General features: G+C 41.5%; 1 long non-coding RNA gene across 1 annotated transcript; it reads left to right on the top strand.

The window, feature by feature from the left end:
• The first annotated feature begins 7323 nt into the window (after positions 1 to 7323).
• Positions 7324 to 23884, top strand: LOC106836571 (uncharacterized). The gene is made up of 3 exons (XR_001399377.3): positions 7324 to 7768; positions 10151 to 10439; positions 12048 to 23884. It is a non-coding gene; the product is annotated as an uncharacterized lncRNA (long non-coding RNA).
• Positions 23885 to 24110: the final 226 nt, after the last annotated feature.

The following is a 24110-nucleotide window of genomic DNA, read 5'->3' as shown; positions in this document are numbered from 1 at the left end:
ATGTCTCTGCTTCTAAAGTGATTTTCTGCTCCTTTTTGCTTATCATCATCATCATCTGCTATACAGTATCTTACAGTGGGCAAAATACTCCATTTAATCCTCATAAGAATCCTGTAAAAATTACTATTATCTTTGGGATGAAGAACCCAAAACTCAAAGGTTAAATGATTTTAACTGGTAACCAAAAAGCAACTGAAGCTTGCGTCTTCTGACTGTTGTTCATCCATTTGGTCCTAGAATTGATACACACAATGACATCATTTGTCCCAAATGACAAAACCTTGGTACTGACTTTATTCACAATAAAGTATGTCCCAAATTATCTACAATGTCCTTTGGGCAGCGTGGAACTCTAATTGCCAATCTTAAAACACCCAGAATTCTAAGCAGAGTAGGACGGATTCTGACAGACAGCTTTACTTGGGTTCAGGGTACCATTTTAGTCTATTTGTACTAACGTAGCAGACTGTTGGCTATATTCTACCCCGAAGTCTCCTTGATATATTTTCCATAAATACACTGTTTTCCTAATGCTTCACCTTTGGTAGGAAAAGAAGTAAAAATGTTATTTTAGGCCCAGAAGCGAAAACTAAGAAGGTTATGGGCAAAAAATACATTGCCACAGTTCTCCAAACCTTACACGGGCCCAGTAAACATTTCCAGTTCCCAGAGCTCCCTCTGGCTCTCTTCAAAGGACTTCAAGCCCTGTGTGTCACTCAAAAAGACCTCCTTTCCCTGATAAGACCTGGGTGTCAGACTCTGCAAACAGAGAGCTGTTCAGTGTCAGCATTTTGTGGAAGGGGTCACGTTAGCATTTCCTCCTGAGAGTTTTCGCCAGCTTTTCCTGTTACAGCTCCGGCACTCGGCACTCGGAGAAAGGCAGGGCTGTTTGCTATTCCTCAGACCTGGATGAGAAGGAACCCAGCTCCATTGTTCTCAGTGGACAGTAATGCTGCTCGTAGCAACAGTGCAAGGAGGTGAAGATCCCCAGCTTTGGTAGGATTTCCCATTTTCCCATCTATGTTGGGTTACCCAGTACAACGAATCTTAGAAGATTGTAAGATTGTATCACTTTTAGTTTCTACTGGAACACATTTTTATAGGATTTCATGTTTTTGACCCAAACATCTATTGGACACCTTCGGTGCACAAGACACCGTGGGAGCATTTACCTTGATCACGCAGTCGTTCAACAAATACTTATCGAAGGCCACTAAGTGATAGGCAGCGTGCTAGGTCTTAAAATACAGCATCTCCCTATATATAAGCTGAGGGCAACCTGAGGGCTGAGATGTACCAGAAAACACAGGAATTAAGACGATATTGGCTGGCTCTGAGGAACAAGAGGGGAGGGTGTGGGAACTGGGAGTCCAGGCGGCAGGAAATGTGGGCGGTCTCTTCCATCCTGGGATTAAACACCTCTACAGGTGCCAGGTCTTTGCATTTTGACTCAGGATTGAAAGTCCTTCAAAGGAGAATCAAATTGGCTTAGCCTGAGCCGTGGGCCTGCCACCGGACCGGAGGTACTGGGACAGACTGTCTCGGCACACGAGTCAATGAGGCGGAAACTCACCCACAGGGTTGAGAATGTGTTCCTGAATCAAGAGGAGCAGATGCAGACAACCAAAACCCAACACATACACATGGTGCAGGGCAACACAACGCAAAACCTTGCATGTCTAGGTTCTGGAACTTTGAGGGGAAATCTTCACTTTGGATTTTCTCTGGAAGGATTAACCCCCTTCTGCCACCCAGCTCCTCTCATTTGCCCCAGTCTTCATCGAGAAGGAACCTGGAAATAAATGCCCACAAACCCCTTACTGACACACAGCACTAGACAAGGAGGATCAAGAATAGGTATGCCATAGAACTCTCAAACAGCAATGAACACTTTGGCTCCGTGGTCATGTAAATATCATTCGCTTTTCGTCTGTACCTCTGTGCCGAGTTATGCATGTTTTCTAAGTAAGTACTTTTCTTTCTCCATGTAATTCAGAAAAGTGACTTCCCTCACTTGGAGTCCTCATTCTTTTAGGACCTATGAGAGCCACGTTACTTAGTATCCCTCAGCCTCGATTTCCCACTTATTAAATAAGGTCCAGGTGCTCTCTTCTGGTCTAAAAACTTATGATATTCAGACATATAGGTCCTTGCTTCCCATTCAGGAATCTTAACTTTCAATCAGATCGGCCCAAAGGAGTGAAATTGGAACCAGGTCAAGTTGAACCCGCTTCTCTCTCATGGCTCTGTCTGTCTCTCCTGTTTCTTCACGGCCATTTCCATGTTTCCTGTTCTCCGTTATTGAGCTAAAAAAGTGTAAAACGTGAGGGGACACATCTTCCAGGATTGTAAGTCTTGGGGACACAGACATTACCTCCTGAGCCCACTTTTATGAAAGTTGCTCGAATTTCCCTGTAAATGGAGCCACATTTTTCCAGGGCCCGTAATGGTCTGGCCTTCCACCACGAGAAAACGGCCTCTTGCACGTGGGATCTGATGACCTCAGGAGTGTATACTGCCCCTTCTCAGTTCCTAGGATCCAGTCGTTCATTCCTCAGCAAGAGGGGGATTCCGGAGCTGTTCACACCACATGGTACAAACCACGTCTGGTTATGGGTACATCCTGAATTCTTCTGACCACGGGGCAAATCAGGATTCCAGGCTATTGCATTCATTTTTTTTATGACTCATAGAAATTTTTCTTCTTGTAAATTCAAATATAAGTGATTTAGAAATTTTCCTAAATGGATGCTGGCTGCTCCTAGACATCTTCTGTGCCTTGTCTTTCTGTCTTGAAAAACAACGGCAACGGCCTCCTCCTTCCTTAGCATGTCCTTCAGGTCTGCATTTCTCCTTCACTCTCTTATCACTTGAGTAGCTTAGCTTTCTCCACTCAATACCCAAATCCTCACGTCTGAGTAAAATAATTTTCAGAGGAGCTGTGGGAATCCTTGGTGATCAATAAGACTTTTTCAGATTGGCATTTCATAATATTTATGATGCTTGATAACAAATTATGAATGTGACTATCTCTAGCTTCACCTGGCTTCAGTGAATTATGAAAAGATTGCTTGCGTAAATACTCTGGCACCCAACGTCGGTATTAAACTGCCTTTGTTAATAGTGTAAGACTCTAACAGACTTCGGAGGACCAAAACACAGCTATCTCATAAAGATTTCATAACCATGAATATTGTTGAGCCAGGCTTAGGAAAAATGTTAATAACAGTTGCTGAGAATCTAGTCTTTTTTAAAAAAACTTTTTATATAGAAATTATTTCAAACTTAAAAAAGTAAAACAAAATAATAAAACTAGTAAAAGGAACACTAGCGTATCCTTTGACCCAGCCTCACCTGTTGTCACGTTTACCCCTTCGCTGTGTCATTCGTCACTCACTCTCTTGCTGAGTACCCCCTCTCTACCTGCTTGCCATTTCTGACCCCCAACCTAACCTTATGCACACCATCCGCATGTCAGGCGTAAGGGAACTAAGCTTTAAGAGACGACGTGGACACCTGTTATCTTCTGCCTCCTCTCCTCCTAAGTACAGCCTAGTTTTCTTTGGAGAACTCTTACTGTCCATCCCTATGGCTCGGATGGTTAGATCCTCCTCTGGCTTCGGGTGGGTTCCTGACCCAGGCTTAGCAAATGAGGGCCATGTGTGTTCTTTGCTACACCGACTGCTTCAGAGACGGACATATGACCTGACTCAGGCAGTTAGAACCAATCAGCTTTGCCTCAGGATATTTCTCTGGAGCAACTGGCAAAACAATTCTCTTCCCCTGGGAGTTGTTAAGCCGTAGAATGTAAATTTGGAGCTGTTCAACAGAGAGAGCCGTAGAGTCCTGGAATCTGTATTTACAGATAGTGACTCGCTCATGTGAGCCTGCAATTTTCCTTTTTGCTCAAACTGGGTTGATTTGGGATTCTGTCACTTTCCACTAAAAACGTTCTGACTAGTCAGAAGCTATGCCCTTCTCCAAGGTTACAAGACTAGTAATAGTCAGGTGTGGGATTTGAACTCAGTTCTGTCTCAGGTCAAAGCCCTCCCTCTTTCAAGCAGAGAATGTGCCTTTCCGTCGTCACTGAGAGCTGGAGAATAAGGGGAGAGAATCGCACACGTGTGACTTTTTAAGATGCATGTTTTAGTAAACCAGTTCCTTTTTTGACATGTCTGGCACATGTGTCCTTGCAGAATACTAACACTGGGGACTGTGGCAAATGAAGAAGGAAATAGAAATCAAAATAACTCCTGTGTAGTGGTTATAAATTAATAGAGGAAAAAAGACGTAAAAGTCATAAAAAGTAAAACAGGAAAAAAGACAAATTGAGAAGTTTTGTAATAGATGAAAAATTGATGAAAAATTTCAGTGTGAAAAGTAAAAGGCCAGGTCACAGACTCAAATCATTACCCATTTCTGGTGTTTCCAACACTGTCCACAGAGTGAGTGGCCTCAGATCCGTTAGGTACAAAACACTTGAGTCATCTTCCGTTCTCTTTCTTGCCTCCATCAAGGAGTCTCTGCGTAACTCCTGAAAATTCTGTTTCTAGACCATTATTTTGCCTTTTTTATTGCCATGGGCCTGGGCATTTGTCCGTGAGGCCAGGACTGCTCCAATAATATATTTGCTGTACTGCTGCTTTTAGACTAAGAATGTACCAAACTAGTGATTTTTAAACTATAACCCACTACCATGAGTGCGTCATAGAGCTGATTTACCAGGTCGTGGCCAGGAATTCTTTTTATATGGAATAGAATAGAATAGGACAGGAATGTAGCAAGGCCAGGCGTGGCAGCACAACAATTTACTTTCATATGGATATGGCTATAGATAGAGATATGGATATAGACAGAAATATGGATATGGATGTAGGCAGAGATTTGGGTGTTGATATAGATAGAGATATGAATCTGGATATAGATAGAGATATGGGTATAGACAGAAATACGGATATGGATATAGGTAGAGATAAGGATCTGGATATAGATAGAGAGATAAATATCGAGACAGAGATACAGATATGGATATAGATATGGATATTAATATAGACAGAAATATGGATATTGACATAGATTGAGATAGAGACATGTATATTGATAGAGATACAGATATTGACATAGATAGAGAAGGGGCTCTGGATATAGACAGAGATATTTATATGGATATAGACATAGGCATTAAAGTAGATCTAGGTATATGGTGTGAATGTGTGTGTGTGTGTACTGAGTTGCCATATAAAATATATTTCTTACAGTGGGTTATGAACAAAAAAAGTTCAAAACCTAATGAACTGGGCAGAGCAGTAATCAGCAATCAATCAAAGAGAATATATTAGCAAAGTGCTTAGCTCCTGCAGCCTTTACTGTAGGAATCATCACTATAAAATACAAATGTCTCTTGCACCGTCCTTGCTGGAAAATTACAGTGAATACGAATTTCCCTAAGTTCTAAGCACTTTCAAATGTGCTTCAAGGTTGGTCACCAGATGATGCTTCCTGTGAAACATCCTTTATCTGTCATCGCCCTCTGAGCATTTCTCCTCTCCTCTCCTCTCTGCCAAGTGACAACACTGTCCCCATCCAGAATCTTGTTCAGAACACACCTCCCCCACAACACTGTGACGAGCTTTGTCCTTGAGGAAAGCTGGCTTATACTTTGTTTGATCAAAATATTTTAACCTGTTACTAAAACAGTACATGCTTGCTGTAAAAAATTTAGAAAATACAGGGGAAAAAAGAGCTATGCAGAAAGAAAGAAATAACAAGTCACCTATACAAATCTGGAAGTGTCACTATTAACATTCCAGGTAGCTAGAAATCACCTCTAGATGACCACAGAAAAGTTTTCATTTTGTGATGTTGAAGGAGAATCATAATAATTCCCCCCAATTTTTCCCAGTTAAGAATTAAAGAAAATATAACCAATGTGGACACACATCTTTGATAATTAAGCAACTAGCAATTATCACTCCTGAGTTTTAAGTACAAGAAGAATAGGGATTTAATCAAGATTGCCTATGATTAAGGACATTTCTAAGAACTGACATAACTTACTAGTTTCATCAATAGTCTGTGCCAATTTTGCTTTGATTCAGAAAAGCCAATTCTCAGAGAGCCATAATAATGTTTTGGGTTGGCAAAAATATGACACACACAGTGGTTACACCTCATGAGGAAGCATTGAAAAATCTGTGAAAACAAAACATGGGAAACGTTAGACTAAGTAAGCCCTTTGGAGAAAAACAGGATGGATCTGTAACTCTAGTTTAAATTTCAGTCTCTCCCCCATCTCTGCCAAACACTGTTGTAAATAAATTAATGATGAAGCTGGCAAGAATAGTAAGAGTTTTGCTGAAATGCTGATTTATTTTTATTCCTCTACTTGAGCATCACGGGAAGTAAACCTGGGGTGATGAATGTTAACCTCTACGGCCGGGTTTACAGTCCCATCCCTCTGTCTTGTCTCCATCCTTCTGGGCCAGATTTGGAGCTCCGGTTCGTGTCAAATGGCACTTTGCCCTGAGGCAGGGACCTGATGGGTTGTAGGAACAGAATGAGGATTTACCCCACTGGGAACAAGTAAACAAAAAGAAAGTTAGCTTTTGTTAAAGAAAGCAAAAAAGTCTGTCTAGAAGTTGGACAAAAATAAAACTTTTTCGGATACCTTTGTTGTTTGATGTAGAAACCGAGGCAATATTTGAAGTTGGCGATTCAGCAGTTCTTATTCACTTGCTTTTCAGAAACAGTAGTGTCTGTAACAGTCATGTCTTGTGGTCTCTGTGGTCTTTTCTGAAAGTCTTTTCTTATCATGGGTCATGAAAACTTGTGATAGGAATTTAACAAAACATTTAGTGTTTAAGAAATAAGATTCCATCTTGGGGCTTTCTTATGGGGAAAAAGAGAAAAAAAAGTTACTGTATACAGCAAATATGACCCTTGGGGAATTGGAAAATGACCAAAGAAATGGACAGAAAATCATTTTATATCTCTCTAAGAAAGTTCTGTAAAAGATAAGACGGAGCCAGCTTTTGGTTGAATTTCTACCAAAACTAACAAGCCAAAAGGGCAAAGAATCCACCGTCTCAGGCAGCCATAAAGGTTGGTACCTGTGCCCGTTGCTCCTCGTGTTTTCTAAGGACTTTGCAGGAGATACATTGCATTGCGCGTTGGGCAAGTCGATTATACGGGAAGTCCCTGCTCAGCCAGCCTCGGCCCAGGGGAAGGATGGACGCTGGCATCTGTGGACTCTTACTATGCGGCTGAACCGTTTGGAATTGCTGTAATAGGTAGGCACCTTGGGCATGTTGTTGCTTTAACCCCCTGGTTCTGCTTTGAGGCAGGCACTGCTATCCACATGAAGCTGAGGAGAAGGTCAGAGGAGATGCGATTGGTCTCCACTAGGGTCACTTGGCTTGGCCGTGTTGGAGCTGGAGTTCAAAGTCTGACTCTGAAGCCAGTGATGAGTTAGTTTATCAGGAAAAAAAGTTATTAAGACATTCCTGAAATGTTTTGTTGAAGGCCCCCAATTAAAAATGATTCACTAAGTGTGTTAAGGTGGAAAGGAAAGAAAAAGGGGGAAAAATGCAGGGACACTAAAAGGAGAAGATCAACATTAATTACTGCAACAAAGGACAGAGTCAACTGTGCACAGCAAGCCGTTCGCAAGGACGAAATAAAGCAACGATCTGCCTGTTAACGAAGACAGCAAGACGGCCTGTGTGAATGCGACTGTACTTTGCAATACAAAAGGAAATCAGAAACCTGGGTGAGCACAGACTGTTGATTTTGAAAACAAATCTTAAACTCTTTACTGTGGACAGTGTTAGAATCCTCTGACTGTGTCTAACTCGTCGGACCTACATTATGGTTCTAGGACGTGAGTTTTTGTCAGCTGTAAGAGACGAATGCATGGAGTGAGTGTTCTGAGCTTGTTGGTCAAGGGCAGGGGGACCCTGTCCCACTCTTTGCAGCCCCGAATGTGTGCTCTGCTCACTAAAGGACTTGGAAGGACTCATTCAGACAGATGGTTTATTATGGGCGGTTCCTTCCCTCTGAGATTTAGACCAAATGCTTATCTGTGTTTGAGTAAGCCTATTATAGATGTAAATAATCAGCATTCAACTTTTTTTTAAGAAACATTCACTGAAAGGCAAACTTCCACTATATCTCTGCATAATCCATCCAGGCCACATTACTTGAGTAAAATGTGTTCAGTTAGTCACTCAAGAGGCGGTATATTCCACTTGGAACAATCTAGAAGTGAGGTTAACCAGGATTCCTGTATTACTCATGGCTCTAAATTTATAGCGACAAAGATTCCGCAAAATTCTATTCTTTTCTAATTTTTAATGACTCAATATTTTTCTTTTGAAGATTTTATTTCCCTTAAATCTACACGAGGGATCTAGTATACATAGTTGGGCTATAAACAAAACAATAGCGACAAAAGTATCTCTGAATATTTGAAAGAGTTGTAATACCACTAAACAGCAAACTCTTAAATATCCATCAAAATAAGATTAAACCATTTCTAACGCCACAAGTGAAAAGCTGTTAGGGACATACAGTTAACTCTTAAATATTAACACATTGCTTTTTTGTTATTTTGTTTCACATTATCTACGTTCATTTTTTAAACTCATTTTTCATCCATTGCCTGACTTTTTAATCACCTGGCAGTTCCCCGAGAAAGGTACCAGAGGCTCCGTTTAACGGACAGGCTGGATGGGAAAGAAACTGAAACTGTAGTCAACCTTAGACCAACTACGACAAAACCTTAGACCAACTACGACAAAGGACAGGGCAGGGCTGGGATTACTGTCACTTGCCCTGAGCAAAATTTAAGGGGCACCAAAAACCTCAGTAATTAAAATAATATTTTAATGAAATATTTTAAAAATAAGTAAAAATTAATGCAAAAAAATCCTTAATGAGCAAATGAAATTTTAAGTGAAGACAGGTTGTTGCTCGTTTGCTTAATTGCCCTGCATTATTGCACAACTGGAACAGTTGTTTGCCATCAGCCCGTGTTCCCAGCCAGTGTGTCCCTCAGCCTCTGCCAGGCGGCCTGTGAGGGCTGACAGGGGAGTGTGAACAGTGCTTTGACTGTAGAACTTTTATGAACTTTTTCCACTTGGTTCAAAATATGGGAGGATATTTTGCACACAGATGCATGCATATTTTTTCTTTTACCTCACCTCCAACGTGGCTCTGCCCAGCACTGATAATGGCGTGAGCCCCAAGCAGCCGATAATTCAGAATTCATCAGCATTTACCTTTGAGTTTGAAGACAAGTGTGTTTAACGTTCTGGGGAATTTGTTTCAGATAAAGCTAGACGTTATTTCCTGGGGATCTCAGGGAATTAAAACAAGTTCTAGCTTTCTGATCAACATTTTGGAATGCTAAGGTTACTCTTAGCTCTACTTTAAGCAAAAGATGTCTGTCTAATCCCTTGGATAGCCTGAGGTGGATTAGTTGCCCAATACACGTTAGTTCTCTGATTTCTCAAATTCTAACCCGGGAAAGAACACTGTGGTTTTAGTTATTAAGTAGAAAGTGATAGTGATAATAAATAGTAATCATTGAGATTTATTAAGAGCACTTGAAGGTTTTGAATTATTGTACTTGGTAACATCAAAAGTTATGTTTTTTTTGCTGGGTCTTTTTTTTTTGCTGAGGAAGATTCTCCCTGAGCTAACATCTGTGCAAATCTTCCTCTATTTTTTAGTATGTGGACTGCCAGCACAGCATGGCCACTAACAAAACAGTGTAGGTCCACGGCCGGGAACTGAACCCACGCCACTGAAGCAGAGTGTGCTGAACTTAACCACTAGGCCACTGGGGCTGACCCATGATGGGTCTTTTATATGTCCTTTAAAGGCTGTGTTGACCCGGCTACCATTCCTAAACTCAAAATTAAGTGCAACCAAGAATCCACTTCCAGCTTCTTTCCCCTACAGGCAAAAACTAAAAGATATGGCATCCAGATTTCTATGGGATTCTTATCTCAATGTGTGAAACTCCTTGAGTTCGTATTCTGTGTCTTGAACATCATAATTTTTTTGATAAATGCATATTGAATTAAATGCTATGAATCTGAATTGCAGCAACAGTCTGACCACCAATTTTTGCCTTCTTGTTTTCCAGGTTTCAAGGGGACAGAGGCTTTCACGTGCCCAGCCCACTCCAGCCCGGAGCAGGGCAATGTTTCATGTGGGGACCACCAAACACACCTGGTCAGAGCCCAGCGCCCAGGAAACTCTACCTGCCCTGGTGGTGTGGGATCCAGGGAGAGTCCAAACGTCTCTAGACAAAGTCACCTTGCTGTCTGCTTACAAAGGTTCAGAGGAGCCTGGATTCCTTTCTGACACCTTGTGAAGATCTTTTTCCTGCAAACAATACCAAAATCCTCAGAAAACCCCTTCAGAAACAGCAGGTAACAGATGTGGTAATTCAATTTCACTGAGTGGAAGGTTAGAGAGAATTTGCTGTTAGGATAATTTGAAGATCTCCTACAAATGAATTCTAAGTTTCTAGTATTTCTCCTTTTTCCTTCAGTTTGTCAAATTTATCTCTGCTGTGAAAAAACAATCACATAACCTAAAAGGATAATAATAATGGCAGGAATTTTAGATCTCGCTGTCAGGCTGGTAGATCAGAGACGAGGGGGTGGGAGACTTCCAGGCACACCCCATGACCAGCAACCTCAAGTGTGTGCAGCCTTAGAAACAAGTCAAGGAGTTGATCAAGTAATGCAGAATGTTCTCATATGGCGCATTCACTTTGGTTGTAAAGGCAGCCCAAGGAAACAGATCTAGAGGGACTTGTTGAGGGTATACAGCTATGGTCATTTTCACACAATCTCCAAAATATGCAGCTAGGCTCCGGGAAAACAAAAGTCAACCATACGATGCTGCTTAAAACTTAGTGGGATGATGTGCCCACAGCAGGAATCTGATCTTTTGACGTTAGATTTTGATGTTGGTTATGCTTATATGCAAACTTCTTAAATCGATATGCTATTTGGTGTTGAGTTTTGCTCAGTAGAGAAATGTATTTTTTTTCAGATCAAAATTTCTTTTCTTTTTACTACATGGTCATTAGTAATCCCATTACATTTAAAACGTATTCATTGATTTACTAGTTACAATATAAATAATGAATTTTCTACTGTTGTTTGGTTATGGGATGCAAAATTTGAAATGTCTGCTGGCCAAAACAATAACTACAAACCTTATAAAATAGTGTTAATTATACAGGATGAAAATTCGGTCATGTACTATTGATTTTACAGAGGTAATCTTGAAGAGTATAAAACTATCTTAGAATGTCCTAACATATAAAATTATTGGAGGAAGTATTTTTGATGCCTTGAGCACAGAACAATTTGACCTGGATTTTGAAAGCTGTGGAGCCTGGTTTAAAAGTGATAGGTAGTGGCATAGCCGGTATTACTGCTGCTCTAAACGGAAGAAGAATTTCAGTAGCCTTTTTCACCTGAAATCCACTGACTGAAATGGAAGGAGGGTCTGTGAGGAAGACGGTAATAGCTAAGGCTCAGTTGCATTTTCTTTCAGTCTTGCCGTCTGGCACGATAATAGTTCAAAAACCTCAACGTACAGCATTTGAAAATAGAAACTTGCACGACTTTCGGATTCTTTCAGTGTATTCACAAAAGAGATGTCCGTGTTGTCAATCCAGTGGGAGAGATGTGGTCAGGCTCACTCAGGCCAGCACATTGCTCAACGAGAGGAGCGAGAGCAGAGCCTTTCCCATGTTATGGAAGGAGTCTCTGTGAAAATACTGACATTTAGCTTGGAATTCAGCTGGATGTTGAGAAGTTGTCAACTCCCCAGATCAATCTGAGTCATGTTAAAAATACTTTGGAATGCGTGGTCGGTTAACTGCAGGTGTTTGGCTGTGAAAGCTGAGGAAGCACAAACATGCAGATAGAACATTGTGGTGACATGACGGGTTCACAACGGTTTGAATGGAAGCTGAGAGAAAACATCGCTTCTTACCAATTAATTTATTTCCTTTTCAGAAGTGTCTCCGTGATGCCAAACATCTGGGTGAAAAACACAAAGTTTTAGTGAATTCTTTGTGAAGACTTTTCTTCGTCCATCCCGTCATTCATTTATTCAACAAATGTTTACTGGGTGTTTATTGTAGACAAGATCTTACTGCCAAAGAACTTAGAAGGAGAGAAAGTTATGCACACATGTTAATATTATTACAGAAGAAAGAAACTGGAGAGTGCCACAAGAGAGATGTAAAGAGACTATCACACGTGAGCAGCTTACTCGTGCATAGCTGGGAGATTGGGGTTGCCTTCTGGACCAGATGGCGTTTGGCTGAGCTTTAAACTGAGTGTTTTCATTCTACCTTGAGTTTGAGGCTATGGAACAGAGACACTTTGGGTTGCTCTGTACGACTGGGAAGAGGAGCGGTGCGCTCACTCCAGAGTGAGAAGAGATCGGCTTATTAAACAATAGCCTAAGATGTGAGGCTGTAAAGGTAGATGCAGATGTAAATGTCAGAATAAAGATTTACCAGTACACAGAAGAAAGAGAAGTAGCGCGGAGAATGCTATGGCAGCAGGAAAGGTGGGGAAGCAAGAAGAGGCTTGGATTATGACCGTGAGGGTGAAGTTCAGGGGTGGGTGTGCATTTCAGATCTGCCGGCTGTAGAACCAATACCACTTCTGTGCTATTTGAATGTGAATATTGATGCTTTTCCTGGTGCCATAAACCAAATTAGCGTGTACATGAGAAGGAGTGTGTGTGTGAGGGATAAGAATATATTCAATTTGGTGCACACTGAGCTTGAAGTGTAGACAGGATATCCAAGTAGAAATGTGGATGTCAGTGCTGGAGACATGTCAGGGTGGGGCCGTGGATCTGGGAGTTCTGAAGAGGAGATAACAGAAGCCCAGTGATTGTCAGGCGAGTGTGTGTTGAGAGAGAAGAGAGAAGATGGTCAAAATGTTTGATGACTTAAACACCAGGACACTTGGAAAAGTATGGAGGTTCTATGTGTCTAAACCATCTGAATATCTACTTGAATTTTCACTTTTCATCTACATGGTTTAATAGATGGGAATATTTATATTTAAACTTTTTGGTTATTTTAAAATTTATTATTATATGTGGGAAGCTGTGGTGATTTCTAAAGTATGAGTTTGGTGCCAGGGTCTATATGTAATAATCATATCCTTCCTCAATCTTTATTCTTTTAGTTTGAAAAGTCCAAACAAAGGGGATTTCTTTAACTGGTCTCTTCAATTATGGACATAATTCATTCAGTCCCCTGTGCTTTGGTTATATCTGAGCATATTTTGATGTCTTGTGTCTTGGTCTTCAAGTATGCTCATTAAAACTCTACCTGACTTCTTTATTGGAGGTTTTTGCAAGCAGCTCTGAAAATTCTTTTTTGGTGAACATTAGTTAATATTGATCACAGGAAACATTTTACAACAGATTTTTATATCATTTCTGTTGGTTAGCTCTTGGACTATAGGACATTTCAAAATCCAAAGTCAGAAAAGAATTTGGACTTCTTGTGCAAATCTTCACATAAGCCTACACTTCCTTTGTTGTGCATTGATGTCCTCCATAAAGATGTAGTAAATAGTCTTATTATGTAAAGCAATCTCATTCAAGAGAGTTTATATGATTTTGTGTGTGTGTGAAAGCAGAAAGCAGGGTGCTTCATATATAGTTGGCATTTAGTAAGTGCTAATTCAAGTTAAATTTAAAGTGAGCTTAAAAGGAGGTTGGCACCATCAATACTTAGAAATCTAAGTCCTGTCCATCTTGGTAAACAGAGCAGCAGGTCGCTGCTGAGGAATGGACCAGTGGGATGAATAATTTCCCTGGTTAGAAAACCATTTTCATAATGATAGGTCATCTCTGCAAGGAAATGTGCCTGTGTAAACAAGATAATTCTAGTCAAAACGATAAGTAATATGACATTTGTGTTTGAAGCCCTGGAAATAATACTAAAGAGATTCACTTACAGGTTTTCAACACGTTTCATAGATGGCAAGATAAAAGGGAATACTACATATGTGAGTACACTTTATCTCCTAGGATGTGTTAATGAACAAGGCTCTACAAATTATACTTTTGGGAGAATACCTGTAATTTTGAGAGGCTAAGAAAGTCATTCAGCCTAGGAACTGGGAGATAGGCTAAAGGAGCATTTGCAGTGAACCCCTCTAGCCCTGTGCATCTACAAAGCATATCTGGGACAATTTAGAACCTTTCCTGCCAGAAATGATAAAAAATTAAAGCAATTTTATTTATGCAGAATTGAGATAAAATTGGCTTTTTTGAGAACTTATTGCCCTCTCAGTTTACTATGTTGCTTTAATAAGACAAGTATAATTTTGAACTTTTTGTCAGTAACTTTAAAAAAGAAAAGAATCCTTCAATGATACAATGATAGTGTTTTCCCATCTACATGTCCTCAGCTCAACTTACAGATCTGAGGGCGTTTATACAAAACACAAAAGAACGTAAACATTTGAGAGGCCTTGTTAATGACGGTATAGAAACAAGTAAGTTTCACCAAAAATTGCACAGTATATATATTTTTATGACTCCAGTCTCTCTGCCTCCATCTTCACAGGGTCGTCTTTTCTGTGTCTCTGCGGACAATAATTTTAAACCACTTGTCTGCTCTCAAGGAATGAATGAACCCTTTATATGACTAAACTCTCTTCCCTTTCTCTGTACGTAAATCCTTAAGACAAACCATAATTCATTTTCAGAAAGAACCAATTTGGGGTAAAGGTTTTAATTCTTTTTTTTTCTTGACACATCTCACTCTTAAAAATTTGGAGAACTAACTCCATGTTTAGGAAATGTTCCTCCTCTAATTAAAAACAAAGGAGCTGAAAGAATGTTTATTTTAAGGGAAATTTAATTACATATTTTTGGATTACCTAATTCCTTACTCACACACATGTTGTTTTGTAAAAACTCAAAATAGCTCTTTGAGCCTTTTGTCTTAAGAGTGAGAAGTTCAATTTCGCCAAGTGTAAGCGAGTGTAGGTGCCAGGAGTTGCAAATTTTACTTAAAATTAAACTACAACTCATATTTGAGGAGACTTGGCAGGAACCTGGCAACATGTCATCCTTGGAACACACAAAGCAGCTTATGAACGATGGATTTCTTGGTACCTAACAAAATAATCAAGAGGACGGCACAGGAGTCGCAGATGGAGACCGGGTGCTTTGTGACTGACAGCTGAGCCATCACGAATCTCTGAAAAAACTTGTAAATTGGGGAAAATTATTTTTTAAAGGTCACATTCTGTCACAGCTATACGATCATAACCAAACAACTCATGTTTCTTAGGTGCCCGGTGCTTTGATAAGGGCTCCGTAAACCTGACGTAATTTAATCCTCTCAGCCATCGGAGGTAGGAGCTATTGTTGGGCTCGTTTTGCCGATGGGAGGACTGAGCGGGAGAGGGGTGTGGTCGCTCCTCCTGGTTTATGCAGCTAGACAGAGGTGGCGCTGGGATGTGAACCTCAGGATGTGGTGTCAGGGCCCGGCTCTACCCAGTGAGGACGCATCTCACTCAAACACGAATGTGTGTTTTCTGAGGAAAGAGCATAAACGGCAATGATCAGTTAATCTCTCTGGTGAAAACGCTTTTTTATATCCCTTCAGTTCAGTGTGGGAAGTTCAGGAGATGGAGTAAATTATGGAAATTTTCTTAATTCTAACTTATTATCTTTTTTGTTTTAAATGATAATACTTTTTTCCTTTTTTTAAAGATTGGCACCTGAGCTAACAACTGTTGCCAATCTTTTTTTTTCCCCCTGCTATTTCTCCCCAAACCCCCCAGTACATAGTTGTATATTCTAGTTGTGGGTCCTTCTAGTTGTGGCATGTGGGACTCCGCCTCAGCATGGCCTGAGGAGCGGTGCCGTGTCCGCACCCAGGATCTGAACCAGGGAAACCCTGGGCCACCGAAGCGGAGTGCGAGAAGTTAACCGCTCTGCCTTGGGGCCGGCCCCTAACTTATTGTGTTTATACTTGTGATTCTTAATCTTTCCTGGGTTCCTGACTTCAGCAGTTAAACAAAAGCTAAAGGCCTTCCTTCTATAGAAGAAACACATGCACATAAACCATTGCTAGGAGTTTCAGAAGATTCACAGGTTCCATATAACTTAGAAGGTTAAAACCTCATCTTCTCTTGCCCCTGTAGCATCACCTTCCTGGAAAATTAGATTTTGGTTAATTCTTGGGATGGAGGAGTCCCTTACCCTGTCACAGCCATCACCTATATATTAGGTGTGTTACTTACTAGGTCAGTAAAACTGTAGTGCTTAATTACTCTTGCTCTTTCTAGATACAGAGAAAGCTTGTTGACTTGAGCAGGTGCTCCCGGTAGAGGGAAGATGTCTGCATTGAACTGGGTAATCTCATACGCCACGTGAAAAGTTGACCTGAATTTCAATGATGCATTAGAAATGTCTCTGTATAACTGCCTGGGTCTCAAGCTCCAAAAGGGATTAAATGTGTGACTTGAAGTAGTTTAAATTGGCCTCGTGTCACTCAGCCCTTGCTTGGGGTCATCCTGTCCCTGCGAGTTTTAGATCCACCCCAGCACTCTGTAGGCTGCAATGCCAAATCTCAGAACTGAAGAGCTGTCGACTTGACAAGATGTTGATAGTTTTCTTCCCTCCATCAAATGGAGTGGTTCCCAAAGGTTATAGCACTTGGGATGTAGTGATGAAGCCTGACTTCTGTACACAGAATCGTGACCTTTCTGAACTGCTACCATCGTGGTGGTCTACGGCCTCTGACACTAGGGGACCCAGCCTTGATGCTGACGGTTCGCACTGCATCCCAGGAAGATTACCAGCACCTGCATCTGACACACTCTTACTCTGTTCCATACCCCCACTCTTGGTCCCTCATGTTCGGGCCATCTCTGACTATTAATGGTCCATCGTCTCTGTGACGTGGTACCTGTGAGCAGCCGGGTCTTCCTCAATAAGAGTTTGCGGAGTTTGGGGGAACTATTATCTTTGTCTTCATGTTTCTCTCATCCCTGTCTCTCTCTCTGTGCCTCAGTTTCCTCTTCTGGGATATTAATTGGGATAATAATAATAGTTATCCATAGGATTATTAGAGAGGACTAAAAGAGTTAATGCCTGTGAAGAATCTAGAACAGTGTCTGGCACTGTTGAAACGTTGGTGGTGGTTGTTATAACAGTGTTGATGGTGTTTTTACTGCCCTGGCTTGAGCTCAGATGGGAGTGGCTGGCAGCGAGTTTTCAGCCAACAGTTTGAGAGGGAAAATTCAAATAAATTTATTCAATGATTTCTGTGATCACCACTGTGTGCCAGGCACAGTGTTATTTGCTGACAACTTCCCAGGACCTAACAAAGTCAAAGGAACTGTGTTCAAAAGATGATGGAAAGTGTCGCAAAGATAACCCCAGAGTTTCAGGTGGAGCGTGCCTAGAAAGGTGTCCTTGGTCAGTGGAGTAAATGGCACTTGCTCGTGCACAACGGCTGAAGGTGGGGTCCCCTTCCCAGTGGAGCTCCCACTCTTTGCACTGACAGCACTTGCTCTCGCTCTCTTTCCTGCTTGAGGAGAGAACGTCCTCTCCTCAGGGTGCCCTGCTTCATCTTACTTCTTCTCTGGGCTTCCCATGGACAACCACAGTGCCCCACCTGTTCAGACTGGCTTGATCCTTTCCCAGGGATGGTGAATGTTACGCCATGCTCTTTTTACCCTGTTCATCACAGTTCTGGACATCTCCTGTTGGTTTTGTAACCTGATTCAGCCTAATGGAATTGTTTGGGGTTCAAGTTGTGTCGGGTGTGGAGGCAGAAAGGTGCATAGGAAGCTGTTCTTGTCCTTGAGGAGCTCCATAGGTGTGTGTGGAGGAGACAGGCCCCAAAGTGGGACGTCTCCATGTGTTGTGGGGAGTCTGAGGATGTGGAATGCCACGGTGCCCTCCACGTTACAACTTTCCCTCCACCCCCAATTTCTTGTGACAGTGGGCACCACCCATTATGTGAGGACCTGGTCTCCTTGACTCATAGTCCGTAGGAATCACTCTGAGTTTTACACTCTGGGTTTTTCCAGTTGGTCATGGGTCGTACTGAGTCATTTATTTAAACTTTCTCAGCCAGTTTATTTTGACAGACGCCGGGTGTGTTTTAATGGAGAAAGCACACGCAATTTGTGAGTGTGGTGCCATGTTTCTCCTCTGGAAATAGAAGCAAGAGAGACTTCATTTATGTTTCACTGGCTCAGTGGTTACCTTGATGTTCTCCTTCTGCAAAGTAGCACTTTCTGCATTATCCCTTGTGTGTGTGTATCTACGAGCACACATGTGTGTTGTGAAGGATGGGAAGGCTATAGGAACATCGACACAACGTAGTATTTGAATAGTATTGGAGGCAAAGAAAAACAAATGACGCATAACTAATTTGGACCCTTTTACATGTTTTTGATAGATTCATTTGTCTGGACCGAGTATCCCTACCTTCGTTAATCCGTAGTGCTTGCTATAAGGTGATTTCTTGTTTCCTCATTTTTCAAATCAATCCGGATCTAAGTTCAGCCAATATTTAATATAGTGCAGGAATTGCCGTCACTTTTTTGACTTTGCATTGCTCTTCCGGTACCAGAATGACTGTTGTTTCCTTTTAGCTATTTGCCTGCAATTCTGGTTATTTCCGCAGGAGAGCAGCAGTATCTAGGTATGACTTTGTGGGACCACAGATTAGATATGTCCCATGTTTGGATACTTAACAGTAACTTAATGGCGCATGATCCGATTTCTCACGTGATACTTTAGCCAAAATAAGGGTCCCTTAGTTTTCCTCCCAGCTCTCCGAGCATCTCATGTGATTTTGTTGTCTTTGGGCCTCTACCAGGTCACCAGCACCCCCCCAGGATTCTCCCCCGGCCCTTTTCTATCCATCTTTTTCCTCCACATGCTCCACTGGTCATCTCATTCACTCTCATGACTGTTAAATAACATCCATAAGCTATTGAACCCCCGATCTATTTCTCCAGTCTGGATCTCTTGGCTTCCCAAAGAAATCACCAGGATTTCCCACTGGCACTACAGGCTTACCCAACTCTCTCGAAACCCATCACTTGCTCCTCTTCCTCATCCCCCTTCATGATGTAGCATCGTTTCTCCAGACAGAGACCAAGGTCACCTGATGCTCTTTCTCCTTTGCCTTCCACGTGACGTCCTATCGTTCAAGCCCCCAGTGGACCACTCCATTGTCTCTACTTCCCTGACACTGCTTTAGTCGAAGCCTCTATCATTTCTCACCTGCATGATTGAAAGACCCTCTCAACTGCCCCATCTTTAGTCTCTTTTTTCTGCTGTCCACATTGTCACTAGTGCCATCTCTCAAAAACACACATCCTTCACTGTGACTTGCCCCCATTGCTCGCAGGATGAAGCTCACACCCTTCAGCAGGACCTACAAAGCTTCCACAATCTGGCCCAGCAAGCAGCCTTGCCTCCTGCTCAGGTCTCCTCACCATGCTCCCAGCAGGTCCTTCATCCCAGAGCCTTCACCTTTCCCCACAGAGTCTCTGCCCTTTTGCTCACGCTGTTCATTCTGTGAGGGACGTCCTCTCTCTCCCCTCTTCTCCGCTTAGAAAACTCTGTATCTTTCAAGGCCCATCTCAGATCTCACCCGCTTGAGATGTCTTCTCCAGCTTTCTCACGTGTGTGGGCTGCCCCCGGCACTGTGCTTCCCTGAATGGTACTTGCCTAGGATACGCGCATCACCCACCACTCAGTGCTATAGTAATTTCTTGGGTTTTATTTAAATCTGCAAAATCTTGAGCTCCATTTGGATAGGAAACTTCAAGTTTCCTGTCATTTTTCTGTTACCCAATGCAGTGCCTCTCCTGCACAAGACTTTCTCAACTGTGAATCAAATGGGCAAGCTTTATAGTAATATTTAAGGAAATATTAAGAAAAGCGTTAAGTGGCTCTTTTCTCATACACAAACTCAACTATTTCGATCACTGATTAGTCCATCTTCGGGCTTCATTCTCTGTTAATGCTGATCTTCATCCTTCTTTCACGTATTGGCTTTCAGTATTGCAAGGCCTTAGAACTTGATGTGTTTATGGTTTCCCGGTGGTTGGAGGCATTAATATTTTAAGCACTTTTGAGGCTAACAGCCTGTCTTTCTCTGAAGCAGACCCACCAGGGAGCGAGTGCTGAGCGCCTTCGCAGGGCTCCCTCCTCTGATGCTCCAGCTGTTCAACCCTTCTCGGACCCGTTTTAAAGGCAGAAGTGGCTGTTTGTTGCTCCACCTTTTTGTTAAGCTGAGGAATAGTTTTGACTCACATTCGTCTGCCTTAGTGGCTGCACATCTTCATTTTTGGGGGACCAAAATTCATAAATAAAGATGAGGACACCTAATTTTTCTCAAATCGCCCTAAACTGTCAGAATCCTCTCTTTCCAGCGAGAACAGGATTTTTCCTGTATGTTGTGATTCTCGCTCCACCAGCTCCTCCCTCGAGATGGAAACGTCACACACACTGAAGGGGCTTCATCGATCTGTTGGTATTTTTAAAGCTAGATCTTGCCAGACACCAGCTTTCTGTTCACAAAGAAGCATGGTCATTTTCCTCTGGATGTGATGGGGTCGGGGGGATGGGAATACCCTCTTAAACCGAAACATAAAACGACTTTTTTTTTTTTAACATATGCAGATAAGGAATGTAGTCCCAAGATATTTTCTGTTGTGATAAGTCAAATGCTAATTCATGAACTTTTAAAATTATTTCTTCCTGCTGTGGAGTTGAATTTCCAAAGTGTGTGTGTCTGTGTGTAGACACTAATTACTGTCAGAGCGGGGAATAGAACATATCATGGCAAAAAATTCCTTTCAATAATAATTTCTGTATCCCTGTCTCCTTCCTTTTCCCAATGCCATGTCCTTATTATTTTAATGGTTTCTACCGTTACCACTAATGCATGAATGTGCCTTTGCCAAATCACCTTTTTACATGGAAAGTAAAACCTACGAAATGCAAACACACTTTCCAGTTAATGGTAATAAACTCATATTTATTGAACACTTACCATGGACCAGGCACTCTAGTAAGCACTTTACAGGGATTATCTCCTTCGATCACGAATTGCAATCAAAATGGAAACACGAAATGAGATACTTAGAAGCAATCCATTTATAAAACGTAGAAACATGGGCCAGCCTGGTGCAGCAGTGGTTAAGTTCATGTGCTCTGCTTCGGCTGCCCAGGGTTCACCAGTTCACATCCCGGGTGTCACTCATCAAGCCATGCTGTGGCATGTGTCCCACATATAAAATAGAGGAAGGTGGGCATGGATATTAGCTCAGGGCTGATCTTCCTCAAAAAATTAAAAACAATAAGAAAACATATAAATACGCTGAATAATTTCTTTTGTCCTCATGTAAGCACAGCCCTCCATCTGCGCTAGAGCCACCGTCACCACAGACGCATTTATCTCACTCTTCTCTTGCCTCCATTTCAGGCAGAACGTTAAGGAAATAGTGAGTGTTTCTGGGACACGGGTCCACAGTCAAGCGTTCTCCGTGTTCTGGTACCCCACACACACTTGGGAATTAGGTGTAGTGAAACACTCACCCAGCTTCCTGGTTAACTAGTCTAACCCTGAAAGCAGGCAGGGTTGATGTAGCATTTGTGCCTTCAGTCAGTCTAAAGTACCAAGTTCATCACTGGTAATCTGTCAGCAGGAAACAACACCAAAGAAGAAACAAAGAGATGCAACTCTGTCTTCTCAAAGAATTCGACAAATGGAAGTGATATTACTCTTTCAAGGCAAAAGCGATTTTACAGAATTGGAATTGAAACCCAGAAAGATGCCATACCCTGAGGAAAGTCCCACGACCCATTAGCAGCGGGTGAGGCTGGCCTGTGTCCTGTCGTCTGGGCATCTCTCTCTTGACCCCAGAAACACCTTGTTCTGGCTTCTCTCTCTCCCTTTGAATTCCTTACACCACTGGTTTCATTTCATTTACTAATTTGTGTAAAACAGGATGACTTTTATTACTTGTTTCTTCCACTTCACACTTGTCTTGCTGGTTTCTCTGCATCCATTGCCTTTGGCTTCTTTTCTGAGTTTATAAAAGGTTTTGTTTCTCCTGCAGAATTTCTTTACTTCCGTTATTTAAATATTTTTGAATTGCCTCTTACTTTTTCTGTTTCCACTCAGAGCCTCTCAGGGGATTTAGAAATTTGAAATGTTAAGTGTCAATTGTCCAAACCAAATCAGCCAAAATAGCAACTGCCAAAAGCCAACAATGAAGAAAAATGCTGTTTAGCCAAGTATGTTCATCTTAGGGTCGAATTTCCTATTTTTTCAGTGGTACAGCTGTTGCAGCTGAATCCTGTATGTTGAAATTTGGATGGTTTTCATTTTGGAAGACAGCAATAAATCTGAGAGTAGAATAGTTACCCAACAAAATTGTTTTTAAAAAGTATGTATTTACCTAAGAGAGAAAATAAATATGATATTTTTGGTTATTTGTTGCTTTTAATTCACAACTTAGCAGTTAATTACTGCACGATCTTGTATTTATTCTCTGGCTTTTTATGTTGGTTCTGTGTTTTCCATCTCGAGTGCAATGGGGCACTGCTGTACCCAGTATATACGCTAATTTTAAGTTTTAAATGCACTGGTATTGTATATACACATTAAAAAAAAAGACATACATCTAATCACATAAATTCTATTTCCTGTCTTGTCTGAGTCACTTCTCAGGATCATGTTTAAGTAGGGGAGCACAGATTGACCCATATGCCCCCTTGACTGAAGAAGTGTAAAGTGTTTCCACACACAGAGCTGAGAAATGATAAGATTCCCTTTATCCTTCTCTATTTCCCCCAGCGGTCTCCTTTGACCTACACCTGTGACCTGCTTTCTGGAGGTAACACAGAAGGGAGAGCAGGAGAAGGAAAAAGGGAGGCTGGGAGAGACCTGGTATGAATGCAGGCATCTCAGTGTTATAGTGTTCACACTATCACTGTTAAAATGCAGTGGTTTGTTAAAACTGCCTTGGAAAAATTTTAGAAAACAAAACACAAAAACTGAGGCATTTAAAGGTACTTCAGCTGTGTGTGCATGTGTGTTTGGCTGTTCTGTTTGGTCCAGAGAGGATTGAAGAGACCACGGAATGTTCACTCCCCCATCCAACTTTGCGTTTTGCAGCGAAGTGTCACTTCTGATCACTGGTCTAGTTAAACATGTGCACTGAGCACATAATTGTTGTCTGGGTTGATCTGAACAACACTTCCTCAGATTTCTGGCAAGACTTATGACCAGAACACAGCATCCACGAGAAATTAGCCTTGGCCCACAGCATGCTCAGTGCAGAAAGGAATCCAAGCAGTGGTTCAGTGAAAATGGGGAAGAGGCTCTGAAAGAAATGCCACGTGTTCATCTCTCCTTCACAGTCCTTTCAATGGTAACTTTTATAGAAATTTCATTTTGTTTCCTATCCACCTGCCTTTAACAATGTCTTCCCTCCTCCTAACTTTTCATTCTAATCTACACTAAAACTGAGTTAAAGAATGATGTTGAAGCATCTGAAGGACCTCTCTGGGAAAATAGAATTAAAAAAAGTACAGTAAACAGAGAACAAGGCATTATAACTCAAGGAAACTTGTCCTATGACTCCAGTGCACGTTGGTTTTGCCCTCTCTGTCTTCTGTACAAATTAGTCTGGCCCCCGTGTTAGTCCTGATTGCTCTATTGTATTTATGCCAGCTCAAAAGAGAGAAGAGTATACAATCGAGTAAGGTGATGTTCATGGCTATGTTTCGTAAACTATTAAGTATTGTGTAGTATATGTAAGTTTATTCTGTATGTTACTTCTGGTTCTCAGTTTATGTCATAATTACTTTCAAAATTCTCTCTTATTTAGACCCATGCTGCACAAAAGGAGGGTCTATATTAAGGAGTACTTAATATTGATGTTAAGTACAATATATTGATACTTAATAATTAATCATTAATCATAATTTTTGAAAATTTTTCTCAACCATTGAAAAGCATACTGACCCAAGGCCAGCATTCTTCA

This window comes from Equus asinus, chromosome 21 (assembly GCF_041296235.1).
Source record: "Equus asinus isolate D_3611 breed Donkey chromosome 21, EquAss-T2T_v2, whole genome shotgun sequence".
NCBI classification, from domain to species: Eukaryota; Metazoa; Chordata; class Mammalia; order Perissodactyla; family Equidae; genus Equus; species Equus asinus.
Note: the sequence above shows the minus strand (reverse complement) of the source record. Positions and strands in the feature narration are given on the sequence as shown.